The sequence below is a fragment of the Somniosus microcephalus genome, chromosome 15 (genome assembly GCF_052327205.1).
Source record: "Somniosus microcephalus isolate GS21.2 chromosome 15, FLI_Smic_1.0, whole genome shotgun sequence".
Classification (NCBI taxonomy): Eukaryota; Metazoa; Chordata; class Chondrichthyes; order Squaliformes; family Somniosidae; genus Somniosus; species Somniosus microcephalus.
Window position 1 is genome coordinate 116410828 of NC_141001.1, and position 20769 is coordinate 116431596.

The window sequence follows — 20769 nt, forward strand, 5'->3', positions numbered from 1 at the left end:
GGCAGTTAAGAGGCTTTTTCCAATTTTTAGACTTCTGCTATGGGCTTCCCGACATCGGGGAACTCCGCCAGGGTAAGTGAGGCATGCTGTAGGTCTGTTGTTATGTTGGTGTATAGATGACAGCTACAGAAGTGGTGTGAATGATGCAATGGGACACTGGTGAGTATCAGAGGTAAGGAAATGTTGGGAAAGTCATTTTTAATGTGTTTAGATTTTTCTGTAGCTGACAAGCTTTGAAGTGTTTGTGGTTTGTGTGACCTCCCCTCAATGGGAGAACTGACAGATCGCTTCTGTGCCCTCACCTGCAGCTGCCATCTGTTTTATCCTAAGGTGAGAGTCACTGGAGAGCCTGGGTGAAAGGGCTCACCTGTGTACAGTGATGATTGTCAGTGTTTGACAGCACCTCAATAATGTAAAACACTTTCAAATCATCTGTCAAAAATTTATGGTTCATGTGCCTTCAAGAAAACCGGCAGATGAAGCGTCATCAACTGACGTCATCTGACACCAGCTTTCACTTAATTGGCCAGTAAGCCTGCAGGGCGGGGCTTAACAAGGCCAATCAGGGGAAAATAGTGTATGTGCATCGGACGTCGCGGGGGGCGGGACTAGAACCCGGAAGGCAGCAGTCCCGACCCAACACATCTTGTTGAGTAAAATCCAACCCTTTGTGTCTGTCTTCACGGAAGAAGACGGAAATAGTGGAGAACCAAGTGTCTAGTGAGAATGGGGAACTGAAAGAAATTAGTATTAGTGAGAAAATAGTACTGGAGAAATTAATGGGATGGAAAGCCAATAAATCCCCTGGATCTGATGTCCTACATCCTAGGGTTTAAAAAGAGGTGGCTATAGAGATAATGGATGCATTTGTTGTCATCTTCAAAAATTCCATAGATTCTGGAATGGATCCTGCGGATTGGAAGGCAGCAAATGTAATCCCACTACTTAAGAAAGGAGGGAGAGAGAAAACAGGGAACTACAGACCGGTTAGCCTGACATCATTAGTAGGGAACATGCTAGAATCTAATATAAAGGACGTGGTAACAGGGCACGTAGAAAGTAATAATAGGATTGGGCAGAGTCAATACGGATTTATAAAAGGGAAATTGTGTTTGACGAATCTATTAGAGTTTTTGATGTTGTAACTAGCAGGATAGATAAGGGGGCGCCAGTGGATGTGGTGTATTTGGATTTACAGAAGGCATTCGCTAAGGTGCCACACAAGAGGTTATTAAACAAAATTAGGGCTCATGGGACTGGGGGTAATATACTAGCATGGATTGAGGATTGGTTAACAGACAGAAATCAGAGAGTAGGAATAAACAGGTCATTTTCTCGTTGGCAGGCTGTAACTAGTTGGGTACCACAAGGATCAGTGCTTGGGCCTCAGCTATTCACAATCTATATCAATGATTTGGATGAGGGGACCAAATGTAATATATCCAAGTTTGCTGATGATACAAAGCTGGGTGGGAATGTAAGTTCTGACGAGGATGCAAGGAGGCTCCAAGGGGATATAGACAGGTTAAGTGAGTGGGCAAGAACATGGCAAATGGAATATAAAGTGGAGAAATGTGAAGTTATCCACTTTGGTAGGAAAAATAGAAAAGCAGAGTATTTTTAAATGGTGAGAGATTGGGAAATGTTGGTGTTCAGAGGGACCTGAGTGTCCTTGTACATGAATCGCTGAAAGTTAACATACAGGTAAAGCAGGCAATTAGGAAAGCAAATGGTATGTTGGCCTTTATTACAAGAGGATTTGAGTATAAGAGTAAAGACGTCTTACTGTAATTATGTAGGGCCCTGGTGAGACTGTGTAGGAATAAGCCATATTTCAGAAAAATACACCATCCTATGAAAATTCTGATATTATTAAAACATGAGAAACTGGGTTTAAAAATCTAAAAAACCTCAGAAACACAAGCTGTAAACAGAAATACAGGCTTCTGAGATAAAGATCAGTTGTTAACAAAGTTGTAAAAACCACAAGCTTTTGAAATGGGAATGGGTTATTGACCAATGGCCCTATTGAAATAGTAGTTTGGCACTTCCAAAAGGTCTGGAGTTTTGGAGAAACACAATGGAATGACCCAAGTAAAGTGTTAAAAACCAACATGTTGAACAGAAACACAGAAACATTAAAAGAGGCATGTGCCTTTGGAAAAAATGACATCAAGTAAAAGAAACACCTGCTGGTCAAATAGTTTTATGTTAAACTTGGAAGACAGGAAACATAAGATTAAATATGCAACCAATTGAGATAGCTAGAAATGCATGAAACACCCTGGTTAAAGTGGTTTTAATTTATATATAGTAAATATGATACATACAGAACACTTTGACGATCTGACTTCAATAGATGCACCAATTAATTATGTTGTTTTAGTACTGAACTTGGAATGCCACGGAGACACAACGTCTGTGGTTATAACAAGTTAAGCCAATATTAAGAATTGAATGAAAGTGCTTCGATAAGAATGGCATCAAATAAAGACGACTGTCATATTGTTTTTATTATAACTATTGACCATCTAAAGGTAGAGACAGAAGTCTGAGAGTTGGCAACTAAATTGACAGTAAGAATAGAAAGTCAACAGAAGGAATGACTTAGAGATAATTAGCTTACTTCAGCAGAAAACTTCAAGAATATACCATTCAAAAAAGGTATAAAAGTATGAGCTTTTCAAACAGAAAGTCGGAAGTCACTGGAAACGGGCAAGTGATTCTCGGCTTCAGGACCACTCTGTAAGCCTACAACTCTGAGTCTCGGGTAATCAAGGTATTTGATTTTGGTGGATATTCTGAATTAAGAATAAGTAGAAGTGTGGAAATGTAATGAAGTTAAGATTTCAGAATAAGGATCTCTGATAAGAAATGTAAGCTATTTGTATTTTGAATTGTTAATGTTGCGATTGACTGAACAACTGTTAACTGAATGTCGGCTCTTAAATAAAACGATATATTTTTAGAATTGCCTCACAGAGTATTTCTGTATCAATCTCGTGAACCCAATTTCTGTACACTCTTTTGTAAGGAGTTGCAGAATTCTGGGGGGTATTCTGGACCCACATAATATCCGGAAGGTTACAGTCTAGTTAAACTTATTAAAAGTGCTATCCGGAGGACGGTAACAACTTCAGTCATTCCTTTCCTTTAGGGAGAGATAGCCTGAACCTTTAGACCCATTTAAGCGTCTTATAGAATTCAGCTATCTCTAACTTTAGTTGAAGGTGAACGTCTGGGGAATACGCCTGATCTGGAGAAGCCCAAAAAGGGCTAGGACTAGTAATTATCCCTTCAGTTGGCGCCCAACGAGTGTGTTAATGAGTTGATACAGAACCTATACTTATATTTATATCTATATCCATCTTGTAGATTGTTAAGTATAGAAGGAGTGTTTTACTGACAGTGGTTCTAAGACCCAGATTTAAGTCTCCAGAGATGACAAGACCCTGATCAGGCCTTGTAGAACTTACATCAGGACTCCCTCAATATACCATTGAGGTCTAGAAATTTCTTGTAATGTTCATATTAAATCCTAACCGAGGTTAGGTCCTGGCGAAATATTAAACCCTAACCGAGGTTAGGTCCTGATGAAATGGCAAACCCTGTCAGAATTGGCCAAGTTTTTTTATTAGAAAGTTTAAACGATTGCTTTATTAGGGGAAACAATCCAATCCCTGTACCTCCACAAAACCAAGTGATAATTTTTGAAATAGAAGGCTTTGATGCCGAAGGAGCCGTTAGAACTAATGTTGATCTCCAGAACCAGGGGATACAGAATATCCTGTGGGATAATCAAACGAATACTCCAAATCCACTAAATTCCTTAATGATAAGTGTGATGAAATAACTCTGTGTTCTGGCATTTGTATTGTTGTTGTTGTTGTTGTTGTACATGTTAATGTCTGGAATGTTCCACCGGTGTAACCACTAATGCTCCTCCCTAGCCCCGCCCCTCTTCCCCTCTTCTCGAATGTTCTACCAAGGGCTGGGTCGGTGATGAATGATGGCTGCCCTGTGTTAACTTGATGCCATGTTCTTACTTAATAAAAGCCTTTAGTTTTAAGCTTTAACCTCATGGATTCAGGCAGTTATTTGGCACATCAATTTTATTAAGTAACAACTTTTGGAAGATGGATCGATTTTTGAAACGGAAGCATCTGGATATCGATCCCCATTCGGCAGACGTGTCGAAGAAATTTACGCATTGGCTTCGATGTTTTGAACACTTCATCGCATCGGTCGATTCGACGGTTAACAAGTTGGGTCTTCTAACCAACTTGGTAAGTCATCAAACTTACTCGATAATTGAAGCTATTACTACATATGAAGAGGCCCTCGCAGCCCTTAAGGCCCAGTACCTTAAGTCGGTTAATGAAGTATACGCCAGGTATCTTTTGTCTACTCGCAGGCAATTACCCGAGGAATCTCTGGACAATTTCCTGCAGGACCTTAAGGCTTTGGCTAAGGATTGCAACTACAAGGCTGTCTCTGCCATAGTGTATCAGGAAGACGCCATCTGCAATTCTTTCATATCTGGCCTCCGATCTAATTGTATTAGACAGAGACTTCTCGAGAACGACTCGTTAGTTTTAAAAACGGTCGTCGCTACTGCTCGATCATTAGATGTAGCCCAGAAGAATTTAGAAGTGTATGCATCAGCCCATGCGTCTCTCTCAGCCTCGTGTGTTCTGAGTATGGAGGCATCCATAACACCAATGGAGCCTCCACTTAATCCTATTGTTGTGGCTGTACCCCATGGGTCTAAGTGTTATTTTTGTGGCCAATCTAAACACCCCAGGCAAAGATGCCCAGCCAGAGAGGCTACCTGTTTTAAATGTAAGAAACGGGGACATTTTAGTAAAGTGTGTAAGGGTAATCCTGTACCCGATGTCTTCTCTGCTGCCGCCTATCGTTTTACTCTAGCCTCGGCTATGGTTGACCAGACCATACTGTGTTCCTTGTCGAAATCTATGATGGACATCAAGATTAATGGTCGTCCTACTAGGTGTTTGATAGACTATGGCAGTACTGAAAGTTTTATACACCCCAACCTTGTTAACTCCTGTTCATTGAAGGTGTATCCTACGCGAAGTGAAATTGTGATGGCGTCCAAGTCCCTTACTTCGGATGTAACTGGATATTGTTAAGTCACATTGACCATTAAGGATACGGAGTATAAAGACTTTAAACTCCTCATATTACTTCAGTTGTGTGTGAACTTAATTTTAGGCTTGGACTTCCAGTGTCAGCATGAGAGCGTTACCCTTAAGTATGGTGGATCTCAGCCTCCACTCAGTCTGCAGCCTTTCTACTTGTGATGAAATATTCCATTCATCACTCATCAGTATTTCTCTGCCTGTGACTGTGGTTGGTTTCAGTTTCATTTCCATTGTATTGTACTGTGTGTGTAGGGCTCCGCCCATACCTGGCTCCTATGTAAGCTGGCCCAGCCTGCAGCACATCCAGTACGGCAGACCTCTGGATGGAAGATACATTCTCCTCTGTGTGTTACCTTCTAAGTCAATAAAAGCCTTGTTTTGTTTCGCTAACATCGAGTCTCGGATTTATTGAGGCACATCACTACTTTAAAAGTAAGTCCGCCTTCTTTGTTCGCGAACCTTGCTCCTAATTGTAGACCTATAGCGACTAAGAGTCGACGGTATAGTTCAGAAGATAAAACATTTATAAAAGAGGAAGTGGAAAGGCTTCAACGGGAGGGAATCATCGAACACAGTAATAGCCCGTGGCGTGCCCAGGTGGCGGTGGTTAAAACTAATGAAAAGAAAAGACTTGTGGTCAATTATAGCCAGACTATAAACTTGTATACCCAATTAGACGCCTATCCTTTGCCTCGTATTTCTGAGATGGTGAACCAGATAGCTCAGTATCGCGTGATCTCCACCATTGATTTAAAGTCTGCCTACCATCAACTCCCCATTAATATAGAAGAGCGACCTTATACGGCCTTCGAAGCTAATGGGCGCCTGTACCAATTCCTTATCGTGCCCTTTGGAGTGACAAATGGGGTATCCGTCTTCCAACGGGAGATGGATCGTATGGTGGATGAATATGCGTTGGAAGCAATGTTACTATCTGTGGGCGCGACCAACGGGAGCATGATCAAAATCTCGCGAATTTCCTAGAGACTGCAAAGAGGTTAAACCTGACCTACAACGAAAACAAGTGTACCCTCAATACTACACGTTTGTGTATTCTTGGTTGCGTTGTGGAGAATGGGGTAATTGGGCCAGATCCTAAAAGATTATGCCCACTTAAGGAATTACCTTTACCTCACACTGTAAAAGCTTTAAGAAGGTGTCTGGGATTCTTCTCGTACTATGCCCAGTGGGTGGCTAACTACTCAGATAAAGTCCGACCTCTTATTAAGTCGACGTCTTTTCCGCCATTGGCGGAAGCTCAGGAGGCTTTCCTTAATATCAAACGGGACATTGAGAAGGCAGTGGTATGTGCCGTGGATGAGAAGATCCCTTTTCAAGTGGAAAGTGATGCATCTGATTTTGCGTTGGCAGCAACTCTTAACCAAGCTGGTAGACCAGTAGCTTTCTTCTCTCGTACATTGCAAGGACCAGAAGTTTGACATTCTTTCGTGGAAAAGGAGGCACAGGCAATTATCGAAGCAGTCAGGCATTGGAGACATTATCTCGCTGGCCAACGTTTTACGCTCATTACTGACCAGCGATCCGTGGCCTTTACGTTCAACACTAAGCAGAGAGGCAAGATCAAAAATGATAAGATTTTAAGATGGCGAATAGAACTGTCAACATATGACTATGATATTCAGTACAGGCCTGGAGTATTTAATGAGCCATCGGATGCTTTGTCACGAGGAGTATGTGCTAGTCTAGGTATAGATAAGCTTCAAAGTCTCCATGACGCACTCTGCCACCCTGGGGTTACCAGAATGAACCACTTCATTAAGTCCCACAATCTACCCTACTCTATTGAGGAGGTCCGGACTGAATGCAAACCCCGCTTCTATAAGCCGTCCGAGCCAGCTCATCTTATTAAAGCAACTCGACCATTTGAGCGTTTGAGTCTCGATTTTAAAGGTCCCCTTCCATCGAGCGACCTTAATGTCTATTTTATTAATATTATAGACGAGTACTCTCGGTTCCCTTTTGTTATCCCCTGTCCAGATGTGACTCGTGCTGTTGTAATTAAATGCCTCTGCCAACTGTTTTCCTTGTTTGGCATGCCTAACTATATACATAGTGATAGGGGTTCTTCCTTTATGAGCGAAGAATTGCGACAGTTTTTGCTATCGAAAGGGATTGCAACGAGTAGAACTACCAGCTATAACCCTCGTGGTAATGGGCAGGCCGAGAAAGAAAATACGACAGTGTGGAAGGCTATCGTACTGTCTCTGAAGTCGCGAGGCCTGCCGACCTCTCGCTGGCAGGATGTCCTGCCAGACATGCTGCATTCCATAAGGTCTCTTTTGTGTACAGCGACGAATGCCACCCCTCATGAAAGGATGTTTAGTTTTACAAGAAAAGCTACTAATGGAGTAATGTTACCCACATGGTTGACGACCACGGGCCCTGTGTTGTTGCACAGACATGTGAGAGGCCACAAGACTGATCCACTGGTGGAGGAAGTACAACTCCTCCATGCTAATCCCCAGTATGCATATATTCAATATCCGGATGGGCGAGAGGATACGGTCTCTATTAAAGATCTTGCACCTGCTGGAGCTTGAAAAGAGTTCGACTCTGAGAGTAGAGTTTTCAATCGTGGTATTGGACCTTCAGAGGCACAAACCCTCAGTGTGGAAAATACTGATGATTCTGGGAATTCGAATGAACCGGAGTTAGTACTCCGGGAGGAGCCTCAGCAAGAGTTACATCGTTCCCAGAGGATTATCAGACCTCCTGACAGACTGAATCTATAGCAGGGGGTGAATGTGATGAAATAATTCTGTGTTCTGGCATTTGTATTGCTGTTGTTGTTGTTGTACTTGTTAAATCTGGAATGTTCCACTGGTGCAACCACTAATGCTCCTCCCTAGCCCCACCCCTCTTCTGGAATGTTCTACCAAGGGTTGGGTCGGTGATGAATGATGGCTGCCCTGTGTTAACTTGATGCCATGTTCTTACTTAATAAAAGCCTTTAGTTTTAAGCTTCAACCTCTTGGATTCAGGCAGTTATTTGGCACATCAATAAGGTGCACACCTGCACAATTGGGACGCCTAATGAACGGTGCCCAACAAGGTGGTGGCAACCATGGCCAAATAGCAGGACCCGGAGCAGCCTATGCTACTGGGGGCCATGGATTCCAGTTAAGGTGGCAAGCTCATGATGAAATAAATGACAACAATCTTTGAGAAAACTATAGACAGCTTAGAATCCATTATAATCAATGCCGACAGGTATTAGCTCACTCTTATCTAAATGCTGAAGGCGCAATGATTAATGATCCAGTAAACCAACCCCAGCAACCACAAATTGCGCCCCTAGGCCAAGTAAACCTAAGCTCTATCTACACAATGTGTGGTAGACCAGGAAACACCAGCCAGGAAAAAACCTGCTGAATTCTAACTAACCTTGATAAATTGGAAACCTGTTACCAAGATTGGAATGTGCAACACCTGAGACAACTAATGACGATTAAAAAAGAGACATCCCAACAATCCTCAGCTAGGATGGGGATAGTAGTAGGGACTTTTGAGATTCCTATTCTTTTTATCCAGAAGAATTAATGTTTATACCCCTTGACCATAAGACAGCGTAATATGCTGAAGCCGTAGCATTATGGTATGTTTTAAAGAAAGCAGACCTTATTAAACCCACACAGTGGGAAGATATTCTCCGTTCGAGAATGGAGAAAAAGAATTGTCAGGTGATTCATGTAAACGGGCATACCACTGGAACAGTACACTCAAAAGGAAACAGCCTTGCAGACGAACAAGCGAAACATTTGGTCTGCATGACACCTCCTCGAGAGGTGTCTGCCAATGTTAGTGTAATCACTAGGGCAGAATGGGCAGCTAATCAGGATGAGGAACTGATTCAGCTATTAGATCCAACAAAAGAGAATCCACCAGGATATCCACCAAGGTACTCTTACTCAGAAACCTCTACGGGTATTGTACTAGCTAAGTTGCTCAAAGGAAACTGAGAAGTATTCCCGAGCCACAAACGAGAACAGCTTGTAAAAGAAGTTCACGAGGGCATAGGTCAATCATATTGTAGTGCCAGAATAACATTCTGCAAACTGACCCCCTTATATTGGTGGCCAGGCATGCTTAAAGCCAGTAAAACATACGTGGCAAATTGTGAGCCATGCTATTCGATCAATAAGTCATCACTAATTAAGCCACCACCATTGGCTCCTGTGAAAGCTGATGAGCCAATGGGAAAATACTTTATTTACTTTATTGGACTACTTCCCCCATCTTTGGGATATAGACATGTTCTCGTTTGAGTGGATGGATGCACTTCCTTCTGCTGGTTGGTCCCCACAAAAACTGTTTTGGAAAACACACTCGCCAGGGCTATTTCTGATATAATTACAGTCGCTAGTGCACCCAAAATCTTACACTCCGATCAAGGCGGAGCCTTTGTCTCTAAGGTCTTCAAAGATTATTGTAAACAAAGGGGGATTGGGTTAGAGCACAGCACACCACGTCATCCGCAATCAGCAGAGCTGGTGGAACGTAAAAACCAGGAAGTAAAAAAGCTATTGGTCAAACTGTTGAGAATCAGGGGAATAAGTGGACCACCATCATTCCGGAAGTACAGCTATCTCTCAATAATGTGCCCACATCTGCATCAGGGACAGTGTCCCCTAAAACTCCATATTATTTGATGTATAGGGTTGAGATGCATACACCGCTTACCCATAGTCCTTTTATTGCCTCTACACACTCTGAGTCCTTGACCTAACAGTGATAGTTAGATTTTTTCTTAAAAGAAGTAACAGAGGAGATTCATCGAATTGATCAGAGGATAAGGGAAGCAAATAGGCAGAAAAAATTGACAAATAAAGCATGGCAACCCATAGTAGGAGAATGGGTACAGGAAAAGCAGTTCGGGCAAAAACCTGGTTTAAGACCGAAGTGGAAAAAACCTGCTCAAGTACATTCTGTTATTAACGAAAGAACAGTTCAAAAACATATTAACCAGTCAAATGGCAAGTCTATTTTTAAAACTGTCTCCATAGATAATATCAAAAGATGTCCTGCAGGATACCAAAAACGAGGAACAATACAAGGTGCAGTCGTACACTGCCTTTCAAGACCCAGCTTGGAGCACGACACAGGAAATGTTTGCGATCAAATTACTGATGACGGGAAGTCAGAAGGTGTCACGGACACTTCCACATGCGCCCAAGGGAAAGGTGCATGAGGGCGGGATGACGGCGGGTGTAATGATCAGTAACCTGTCATTCTGGAATGGTACACTAGGTGGTGCTGTATGTATATAAGAGTGGGCTACCCACGATGCACCAGGCTACCCACAAGGCAGCAGTCAAGATGGAGGCCTCTACAGATACTGTACCTAGTCCACATGTGCTCAATAAAGTGTCTAGCAAAAGCTAGCTGTTCTTAATAAAAACAACTAGTTATTAATGAACATAACATGGTACCAGGATTGGTAAGATCTGCTGAATAGTGTGCAATGCGACATGGAGAATTTGAAGCCACCAGAGCGTTTGAAACTCACAGGAAATGTCGACTACAATTGGCAGACTTTTAAACAACAATTCGAACTCTACATTGCTGCCATCAGGTACGGTACGAAGCCAGACGCAAGGAAAATAGCGTTGCTGCTCACGGTTACAGGCCCACAGGCGATAGAGGTATTTAATACATTTGTATTTAGTCCAGAGGAGAACATAGAAAAATTAGACGATGTGCTAAAGAAGTTTGATACACATTGTTCTCCCAAAAAGAATGAAACCTATGAGAGGTACATCTTCCATTCTCGGACACAGCAGCAAAATGAGACTTTTGATAGCTTTTTGACTGATCTGAAACTGAAAGCACAGACATGTAATTTCTCTGAGCTCAAAGCATCCATGATTCGTGACCAGATTGTGTTTGGTATTCATGATAAAAAAAGTCAGGGAACGTCTGTTGAGAGAAACCGAAATAACATTGGAAAATGCTGTGAAAATATGCCAAGCTAGCGAGGTAGCTCAAAAGCATGCCAAGACTTTAAGTGAAATCAATGATGATGCAATTGTAGTAAGTGCTGCTGGTGGTGCTGTGTCCTACAAGGGGAAGAAACATGGGCAGAACAGAAGTGAAAAGCAATCGGAGGAAGGAATTTTTAATTGTAAACGCTGTGGTTACAAACACCAGTTAAAACAATGTCCAGCATTTGGAAAAATATGCACAAAATGTCATGGAAAGAATCACTTTGCCAAACAATGCTTTTCAAAAGTAGAAACTAAGAAAAGGCAACGAGTTAATGTAATTGAGGACACTGATTTAAGTGAGATATGTTTTGTAGGAATGGTGTCATGTGACAATATCAAAAAGGATACAGAAAATGTGCAGCCCTCAGGAATTAACAATGCTGAACATAAAGTTAATGCAGTAAAAGAGGACAAATGGATGATCCAACTGCAGGTAAATGGAGTATTAGTTACATTGAAACTAGACACTGGGGCAAAAGCAAACTTAATCAGTATGAGTGACATTAACAATATGAAAGAAAAGCCCAAAATACAGAAAAGGTCAGTACTACTGAAGGACTATAATGGACAGAAAATAGATAACTTAGGTGTATGCAGACTTAAAGTGACAGTCAAAGACAAAGTGCATTATCTCATGTTTTCTGTTGTGGCTGAAGGACTTGATTCACTACTGGGTGACAAAGCTTGTGAGGACTTAGAACTGGTCCAGAGAGTCTACCGTATAAACTGTGCCATAAGCAGACCAGATGACTCGGTGGATTCTGTAGTGAATAATTTCCAGGATGTGTTCAAAGGTTTTGGAGTTCTACCATTCACTTACAAGATCCAGCTAAAGGAGGATGCTCAGCCAGTGGTACATGCTCCACGAAGAGTTCCAGCACCCCTGTGTGGCCGGCTCAAGAATGAACTGGACAGAATGACCACACTAGGAGTCATCAGGAAAGTTGAAGAGCCAACAGACTGGGTTAACTCCATGGTATGTGTAAAGAAAAAGAATAATGATCTAAGAATATGCACGGATCCAAAGGACTTAAATGCAAACATAAAACGTGAACACTACCAGATTCCCAAGCGAGAAGAAATCACCAGTGAAATGTCAGGTGCCAGATACTTTACAAAGCTCGATGCCTCACAAGGATTTTGGCAACTAAAACTGGATGAAGAGAGCACCAAATACTATACCTTCAACACACCATTTGGCAGGTTGTGTTTCCTCAGAATGCCTTTCGGGATAATATCTGCATCTTAAATTTTTCATAGAGCGATGGAACACATAATTGAAGGTCTGGAAGGAGTTCGGGTCTATGTTGATGACATCATCATCTGGGGCTCCACATTGAAAGAACACAATGAGAGTCTGACTAAAGTGCTACAGAGCATACGCCGGAATGGACTGAAGCTCAACAAAGCCAAGTGTCAGTTTGGCGTCCAGGAAGCCACTTTCCTAGGAGATAATCTATCTGGTAAAGGAATAGAGCCAGATATGGAAAAAGTAAACGCCATACTCAAAATGCCCTGACCCACTGACAAAAAAGGAGTGCTACGTATCATGGGGATGATAAACTTCATTGGAAAGTTCATTCCTAACTTGTCAGCCAAGACAGCCTGTCTGCGAGACCTGCTACGTAAAACAAATGAGTTCGCATGGACAGAAAGACATGAACAAGAGTGGATCATCCTCAAAACAGTGCTGACAACCACACCTGTACTCACCTTCTTTGACCCAACAAAAAGAATCAAAGTGTCAACGGATGCATCAAAAATGGCCTACGTGCGGTCTTGCTACAAGCAGAGGGTGAAGATTGGAAGCCTGTTGCCTATGCCTCCAGGTCTATGACTGATACTGAGTGTCGATACGCCCAGATTGAAAAGGAATGTCTAGGCTTGGTAGCTGGACTAGAAAAGTTTCATGGCTACATATATGGACTTCCCACCTTCACAGTTGAGACAGACCACTGCCCATTGGTTGCCATCATAAAAAAGAACCTGAATGAGATGTCTCCAAGGATTCAACGACTCATGATGAAGCTGCAAAGATATGACTTTGAACTGATCTACACACCAGGCAAATACATAGTGTTAGCAGATGCACTATCCCGAGCACCCACAATGAGTCATGTGAGCTCTACTGAAGAAGACGTGGATGTTCATGTGAATATGCTCACTGCTGCGCTGCCCGTGTCAGACACAAAATCAAAGCAAATAGCAGAAGAAACAGTAAAAGATACAATATTACAAACAGTAATAGAGAACATTCATCATGGTTGGCCAAAATGTTCCTGTCCAAAATATTTTCACATAAGGTCAGAATTGAGTGTCGCAAGTGGACTATTACTAAAACAGAACAGAATAGTCATTCCACAGGCTCTACGTCAAGACATGCTCAAAAGGATTCATGAGGGACACCTCGGAATTGAAAAATGCAAAAGGAGAGCAAGAGACGCTGTTTATTGGCCTGGCATAAATAAGGACATTGAGAACATGATAGGCAAATGTGAGACATGTCAGAAACACCAAAACAAACAAGCAAAGGAACCAATGATAATAGCTGACATACCAACAGCACCATGGCAAAAGGTTGGTATGGACCTTTTTCATTTGAATGGTAAAGACTATCTAATAGTGATTGACTACTATTCTAACTATCCTGAGATGGCGCTGCTCTCAAGCACCACAGCAAGCAGTGTCATAATGCATGTGAAATCCATCTTCGCCAGACATGGAATTCCCAGGATTGCCATTAGCGACAATGGTCCGTGCTTCAACTGTAAGGAGTGGCAACAGTTTGCACCACATTATGACTTTCAACACATCACATCCAGTCCTTTGTATGCTCAGTCGAATGGTAAGGCAGAGAAAGGTGTTCAAGTTCTCAAGCAGCTACTGAAGAAAGCGACAGAAAGCAAGTCTGATCCTTATCTCGCCCTGCTGAGCTACCGAGCCTCACCTTTAGATTCTGGTTCTTCACCTGCTGAACTCCTAATGGGTCGCAAGTTGCGTACCATGCTACCCTGCTGTGCAAAAGAAAAGCAGAGTAAGGAACTGAGACAGAGACTTCAACTGTTAAAGCTGAAACAGAAATCATACTTTGACAAGTCATCCAAAACTCTGAAACAATTGACAAGGGATGATGTTGTCAGGATTGAGGATCCAGATGCATGGAACAGGAAAGCTACAGTTCTTGAGGAAGTAGGACCTAGGTCATACACTGTTAGAACTGAGGAAGGACAGATTCTCAGGAGGAACCGCCGTTCCTTCCTAAAAACACAAGAGACTATCGAAGAGCAAATCAATGACAATGCCACAACTGAATCTTGTCACTCACCACCAGAACAATCTAACACAAACACACATACAGGCTCTCATGAAAACACATCAGACTTACTTGTGCTGAGAAGATCCACACGTGAAGTAAAAAAGCCTGATAGACTTAATCTTTGAGTACAAAGAAAACGACATTGAAAATGTATTGACTGTTGAAGATATTTATGTTGTTATTGATTGATATTGATTGATACTGATTTTGTTTAACCTCAAAGAAAGGGGGATGTAATGATCAGTAACCTGTCATTCTGGAATGGTACACTAGGTGGTGCTGTATATATATAAAAGAGTGGGCTACCCACGATGCACCAGGCTACCCACAAGGCAGCAGTCAAGATGGAGGCCTCTACAGATACAGTACCTAGTCCACATGTGCTCAATAAAGTGTCTAGCAAAAGCTAGCTGTTCTTAATAAAAACGACTAGTTATTAATGAACATAACAGCGGGTTCCTGACCCGCTCCCACTTTTTTCAAATTTCCCATCCGCTCCGCCTCCATTCCCGCCCGCACGGACCCCAGAGAATTCCGTCTGTTATCTTTCCCCAGTAATGTATGCATAGCATCCTCAGTTGGCACTGTGGTGCCCACTTCCATGTAGTCTACAGCCCCTTAAAGAAAGAAGAAAGAAATACTTGCATTTATATAGCATCTTTCACAACCTCAGGATGTCGCAAACCACTTCACAGCTTCTGAAGTGCAGTCACTGTTGTACTGTGGGAAACGCAGCAGCCGATTTGCGAACAGCAAACTCCCACAAACAGCAATGTGATAATGACCAGATTATCTGTTTTAGTGATGTTGGTTGAGGGATAAATATTGGCCCCAGGACACCAGGGATAACACCCCTGCTCTTCTTTGAAAAATGCTACGGGATCTTTTACGTCCACCTGAGAGAGCAGACAGGGCCTCGGTTTAACGTCTCCTCCGAAAGATGGCACTTCTGACAGCGCGGCGCTCTCAATACTGCCCCTCCGACAGTGCGGCGCACCCTCCTCAGTACTGTCCCTCCGACAATGCGGCGCTCCCTCAGTACTGCCCCTCCGACAGTGCAGCACTCCCTCAGTACTGCCCCTCCGACAGTGCAGTGCTCCCTCAGTACTGCACTGGGAATGTCAGCCTGGATTTGAGCGAAAGACGAAGGAAAGGGTAGGATGATGGGGAATCTCCCAGAGGATGTTACTGCATCATTCTGCCCTCATTTAAATGCTGAGTTACTGGGAGTGCACCTCCGTCCAGCGGTGGCATGGTGTCCTGGCTGCCACATTGGGGCCTTAGGAGAGCCAGGAGGTTAAATTACGCCCATTTTTCAAGCGCTATGTTGCACTTCACAGGAGCGATTAGCCGTGGAACCAGCAAGTAGCAGGCGGCAAGATGACAGGAAGCCAGAAAGATTGCCTCAAGGTGCTTTGGGAATGAGTTGATTGCATTCATTTATACAGCGACAGTCCACGTAAGCGGGCAGATGGCATTACACGAGGGTACAGCACCATGCAGCACATTGGATGTAAACATAAATTTGTTGTCTGCAATATTGAGTTGTTTACTTTAGTAGATGTGATTTTCTAGAAATTACTCAAGTCTCCTAAGGCTCGTAGAAACATAGAAACATAGAAGATAGGAGCAGGAGTAGGCCATTCGGCCCTTCGAGCCTGCTCCGCCATTCAACGAGATCATGGCTGATCATCCAAACCCTAGCACCCGGTCCCTACACCGACAGCCATCCCACCCAAGCCCTATCCCCGTAACCCCGTAACCCCACGTATTTAATCCCCCCCTAACACTAAGGGCCAATTTTTTTATCATGGCCAATCAACCTAACCCGCACATCTTAGGACTCAATGCAGACTATCGACATCTACACTTCTTCGGTTTTCTTCTTTCCATCTCTCCACCATTGGCGGCCATGCTTTCAGCTGCCGAGGCCTAATATCTCCTTATGGGGCTCGGTGTCAAATTTTGTTTGATATCCGCTCCTGTGAAGCGCCTTGGGATGTTTTTACTAGATTAAAGGTGCTATATGTAATGTATGTACCTTTAAGGGGGGAACTACTTTCTACAGCTCATGTATACTGTAGTACCGGCAGTGACCACACCTGTATATAACGCTGAGTAGTAATCTGTTGTTTCAGTTGCAGTTTCAACCACGTTGAGTAAACATCTGTTGTACCGTTCTCTGCAGTCCTTTTCTTATTATTACATGGACGTAACATTGGCGACGACGCAGATTCGAACCTACCTGCAACTCTGCATCACCTCCCAGGGATTCGCTCCTGGAGAACAGTGGAAGAAGGTCGAGTCCAGAAGCACGGGCGTCGACCACGGGCAACTGCCCAGTCATCCAGCGGAGATTTGAGCATCGCAGGGGAGGCTGTCGAGAGCCAGGCTTGGCTTTCCAGACACGGTGGTCCAGCGAAACGGGCTGGCAACAGGTACTGCGCAGACCCTTCCTGGACAGCAATGGGCTAGAGCCCGACCGAGCGGCACAGAAAAAGGCCGAGCAGCATCGACGGGGGAGAGAGAGAGGGCAGAGTGCACAGGGCGCAGCCGGTGTTCAGGACCGAGCGGCGTCAACGGGGGAGAGAGGCGAGAGAGAGCAGACGCAGCCGGTGTTCAAGGGCCGAGCAGCGTCAACAGGGGAGAGAGGCGCGCAGGAAAATGCGAGGTGCTGCCATTGTCACGAGGACCGCAGAGAGCAGCGTTGGCAGCAGCACAGGAGCAGCACGCGAAACCCACAGGGGGTCGCCATTTGCCACGAGGACCGCCGAGAGCGGCGTTGGCAGCAGAGCGGGAGATGCCATTTTAAGCCGCAGCGGGGAAGAAAGGAAAGCACGGGAGATGCCATTTTAAGCCAGTCTAACCACACCCAAAAATGCCGAAGAGTGGCAGTATCACAGCGTTCGACAATGAAGTCGAAGATTGGACGACATATGTCGAACGCATAGAAGTATACTGCAAGGCGAATGAAGTGCCAGATGACAAGAAAGCGCTGGTATTGTTGAATTCAATGGGTGCAAAAACGTATGGCTTACTACGAAACCTAGTAACCCCAGAGAAGCCAGTAGAAAAGGATTTTGAAAACATAGTGTCAATCCTACAGGACCACTTAAACCCCACACCGCTGCTGATAGCAGAAAGATTTAAGTTTCACAAAAGGAACCAGCATAAAGATGAAAGTAATGCTGAGTATTTAACGGAACTGCGCAAGCTATCGAAACACTGCCAGTTTGGAACGGGACTAGCAGATACTTTAAGGGACAAGTTTGTGTGTGGGCTTCAAAGTGAAGGGACCCAGAAACGGCTTCTATCAGAAAAGGATCTTACGCTGGACAAGGCTTTCAGCATTGCAGTATCACACGAAGCAGCAGCACGGGGCGCTGCAGAGATACAACGGAGACCGCAAGAATATGGCACAAATGAAATGTCATATGGAACAGTGAAGTGCTATCGCTGCGGCAGAACAACACACGACCATAATGATTGCTGGTTCAAGGACAAAGTGTGCAGACAGTGTGGAAAAGTAGGACACATAGCACGAGTCTGCAGGTCGGGAAAGAAAACCAGCAATAAGAAACCGACCAAAGGGAAGTACAAGAAGGTACATAAGATAACGGAGAATAGTTCAGACGAACAAAAGAGTGATAACAACTCCGAAAGCAGGGAACTGAGTTGTCTGAAACTATATAATGTGATCACAACGGAGGATCACCGAACCATTTGGGTCACTCTCAAGATAGCAGGAGTCCAGGTAAAGATGGTATGGGACACAGGATCAGCTCTAACAGTCATAAACTGACAGGACTACGAGCGGCTATTCTCACACATACCCTTGAGAGACACAAAAATTATTTTGAAGACGTACACGGGGCAAAAAGTCTACCCCAAGGAAAAATAAGGGTGACCGTTGTATATAACGGTAAGGAAACACCAAAACTAGACCTGTATGTATTGCAAGATGGAGGACCACCATTACTGGGACGTGAATGGATCCGGAAAATACAACTGGATTGGCATTCCATACAGGCACTGATTGTGGCTGACAAAAATGATGACGACATCACACCTGGGCGACTGTCAAAGATCCTAACCGACGCGAAAGAAATGTTCCAACAAGGACTCGGAACACTAAAAGGCATGACAGCGACAATTAAAATTGAAGAAAACGCAAGCCCAAAATTTTTTAAGGCCAGACCGGTACCTTATGCGATCCGCCCAGCCGTCAAAGCAGAGCTGGAGAGTCTGGAACGTTCAGGTGTACTGTCCAAGGTAGACTGAAGCGAGTGGGCTACACCCATCGTCCCTGTGATGAAAAAGACGTTGAGCAGCACACCTGGGGAACCAAGGAAGGTTCGCATCCGTGGGGACTTTAAGGTAACAGTGAACCCAGTCCTTCACACCGTGCAATATCCACTTCCACGGATTGAAGATATTTTTGCCTCGCTATCTGGAGGGAAACGCTTCACTAAGATTGATCTGGCCCAGGCGTATCTGCAAATGGAGGTAGAAGAAGCATCAAAAAAATACCTCACAATCAACACCCATAAAGGTCTCTACCAATACAACCGGCTGGTATTCGGGGTAGCATCAGCTCCGGCTATTTGGCAGAGGGCAATGGAACAAGTCCTGCAAGGGATCCCAGGGACCCAATGCTATTTGGACGACATCCTGGTCACGGGCGAAAATGACAGTGATCACCTTGCCAACCTGGAGCAGGTGCTCACTAGATTGCAGGAATATGGGCTCCGAGCTAACCGCCCCAAATGCGAGTTTTTTAGAAAACAGATCTCGTATTGTGGCCACGCTATCGATAAAGAGGGGTTACATAAGTCCCCAGAGAAGATTGAGACAGTAGTCAAGGCTCCAGCACCGGAAAATGTGTCACAACTGAGGTCATTCCTCGGGCTGGTAAACTACTACCATAAGTTCTTGCCAAATTTGTCTACAATACTACACCCACTGAACACCCTACTGCAAACTGGGGTGCCATGGAAGTGGAATGACGAATGTAGACGAGCTTTCCAGAAGAGCAAAACACTAATCACATCGAAAGAGGTATTGGCCCATTACAACCCAGCGTTAACAATTCGGTTGGCTTGTGATGCGTCACCCTACGGCATTGGAGCGGTGCTGTCGCACAAATTCTCGGATGGCTCAGAGAGGCCAATAGCCTTTGCGTCATGATCACTAACCTCAGCCGAGCGTAACTACTCCCAGATTGACAGGGAGGCACTGAGCCTAGTGTGGGGAGTGAAAAAGTTCAATCACTACCTGCACGGGCAGAAATTCACCTTGCTGACTGATCACCAGCCTCTTGTCTCCATTTTTAATCCGAAGAAGGGTGTTCCGGTGATGACTGCGCAACGAAGACAAAGATGGTCACTTTTTCTAGGGGCGCACCACTATGAGATTGAATATAAGGGCACGAAACAGCATGGAAATGCTGATGGGCTATCACGCCTGCCACTGCCTACTGCGGAGGAAGAACCAGCAGTGGATCCTGTTGAAATATTCCATTCGACTATAGTTGAATACCTACCGGTAACTAACGCTTGTATCGAAAAGGAAACCCGAAATGACCCGACACTGTCTCGGGTATATGATTTGACGGTGAAGGGATGGCCAGCATATGGTGACTCACTGTTGCCAGCATTCTCAACAAGGAGAGAACAGCTGTCAGTGCGCCGGGGGACCTTGATGTGTGGATCCCGAGTGGTAATTCCACCCAAGTTAAGGGATCGAGTGCTCAATGAGCTTCATGAGGGTCATCTGGGAGGGGTAAAAATGAAAAGCCTAGCCAGGGCTTATGTGTGGTGGCCGGGAATCGATAAACAAATCGAGGACCTGACCAAGAGCTTCTCAGGATGCCAGAAAGTCCAAAATGCACCACCACAGGCCCCTCTACACCCATGGGAGTGGCCCTCATCTCCATGGCAATGGGTGCATATTGATTTTGCTGGTCCATTCATGGACTCAATGTTTTTAATAGCCGTGGATGTGCACTTGAAATGGCCTGAGGTCATCAAAATGTCCTCCACCACCACGGAGAAAACTATTGCAGTCCTACGGACCATTTTTGTCAGGAATGGCTTGCCAGAACAGATTTGCTCTGACAACGGACCACAGTTTGTGCCCGAAGAGTTCCGGAGGTTCTTGAAAAAGAATGGGGTAAGGCATTACACATCCGTCCCGTATCATCCAGCCACAAATGGATTGGCTGAGAGGTTTGTACAAACCTTTAAGAAGGCAATAAAGGCTATGTACAATGACAACATTCCGC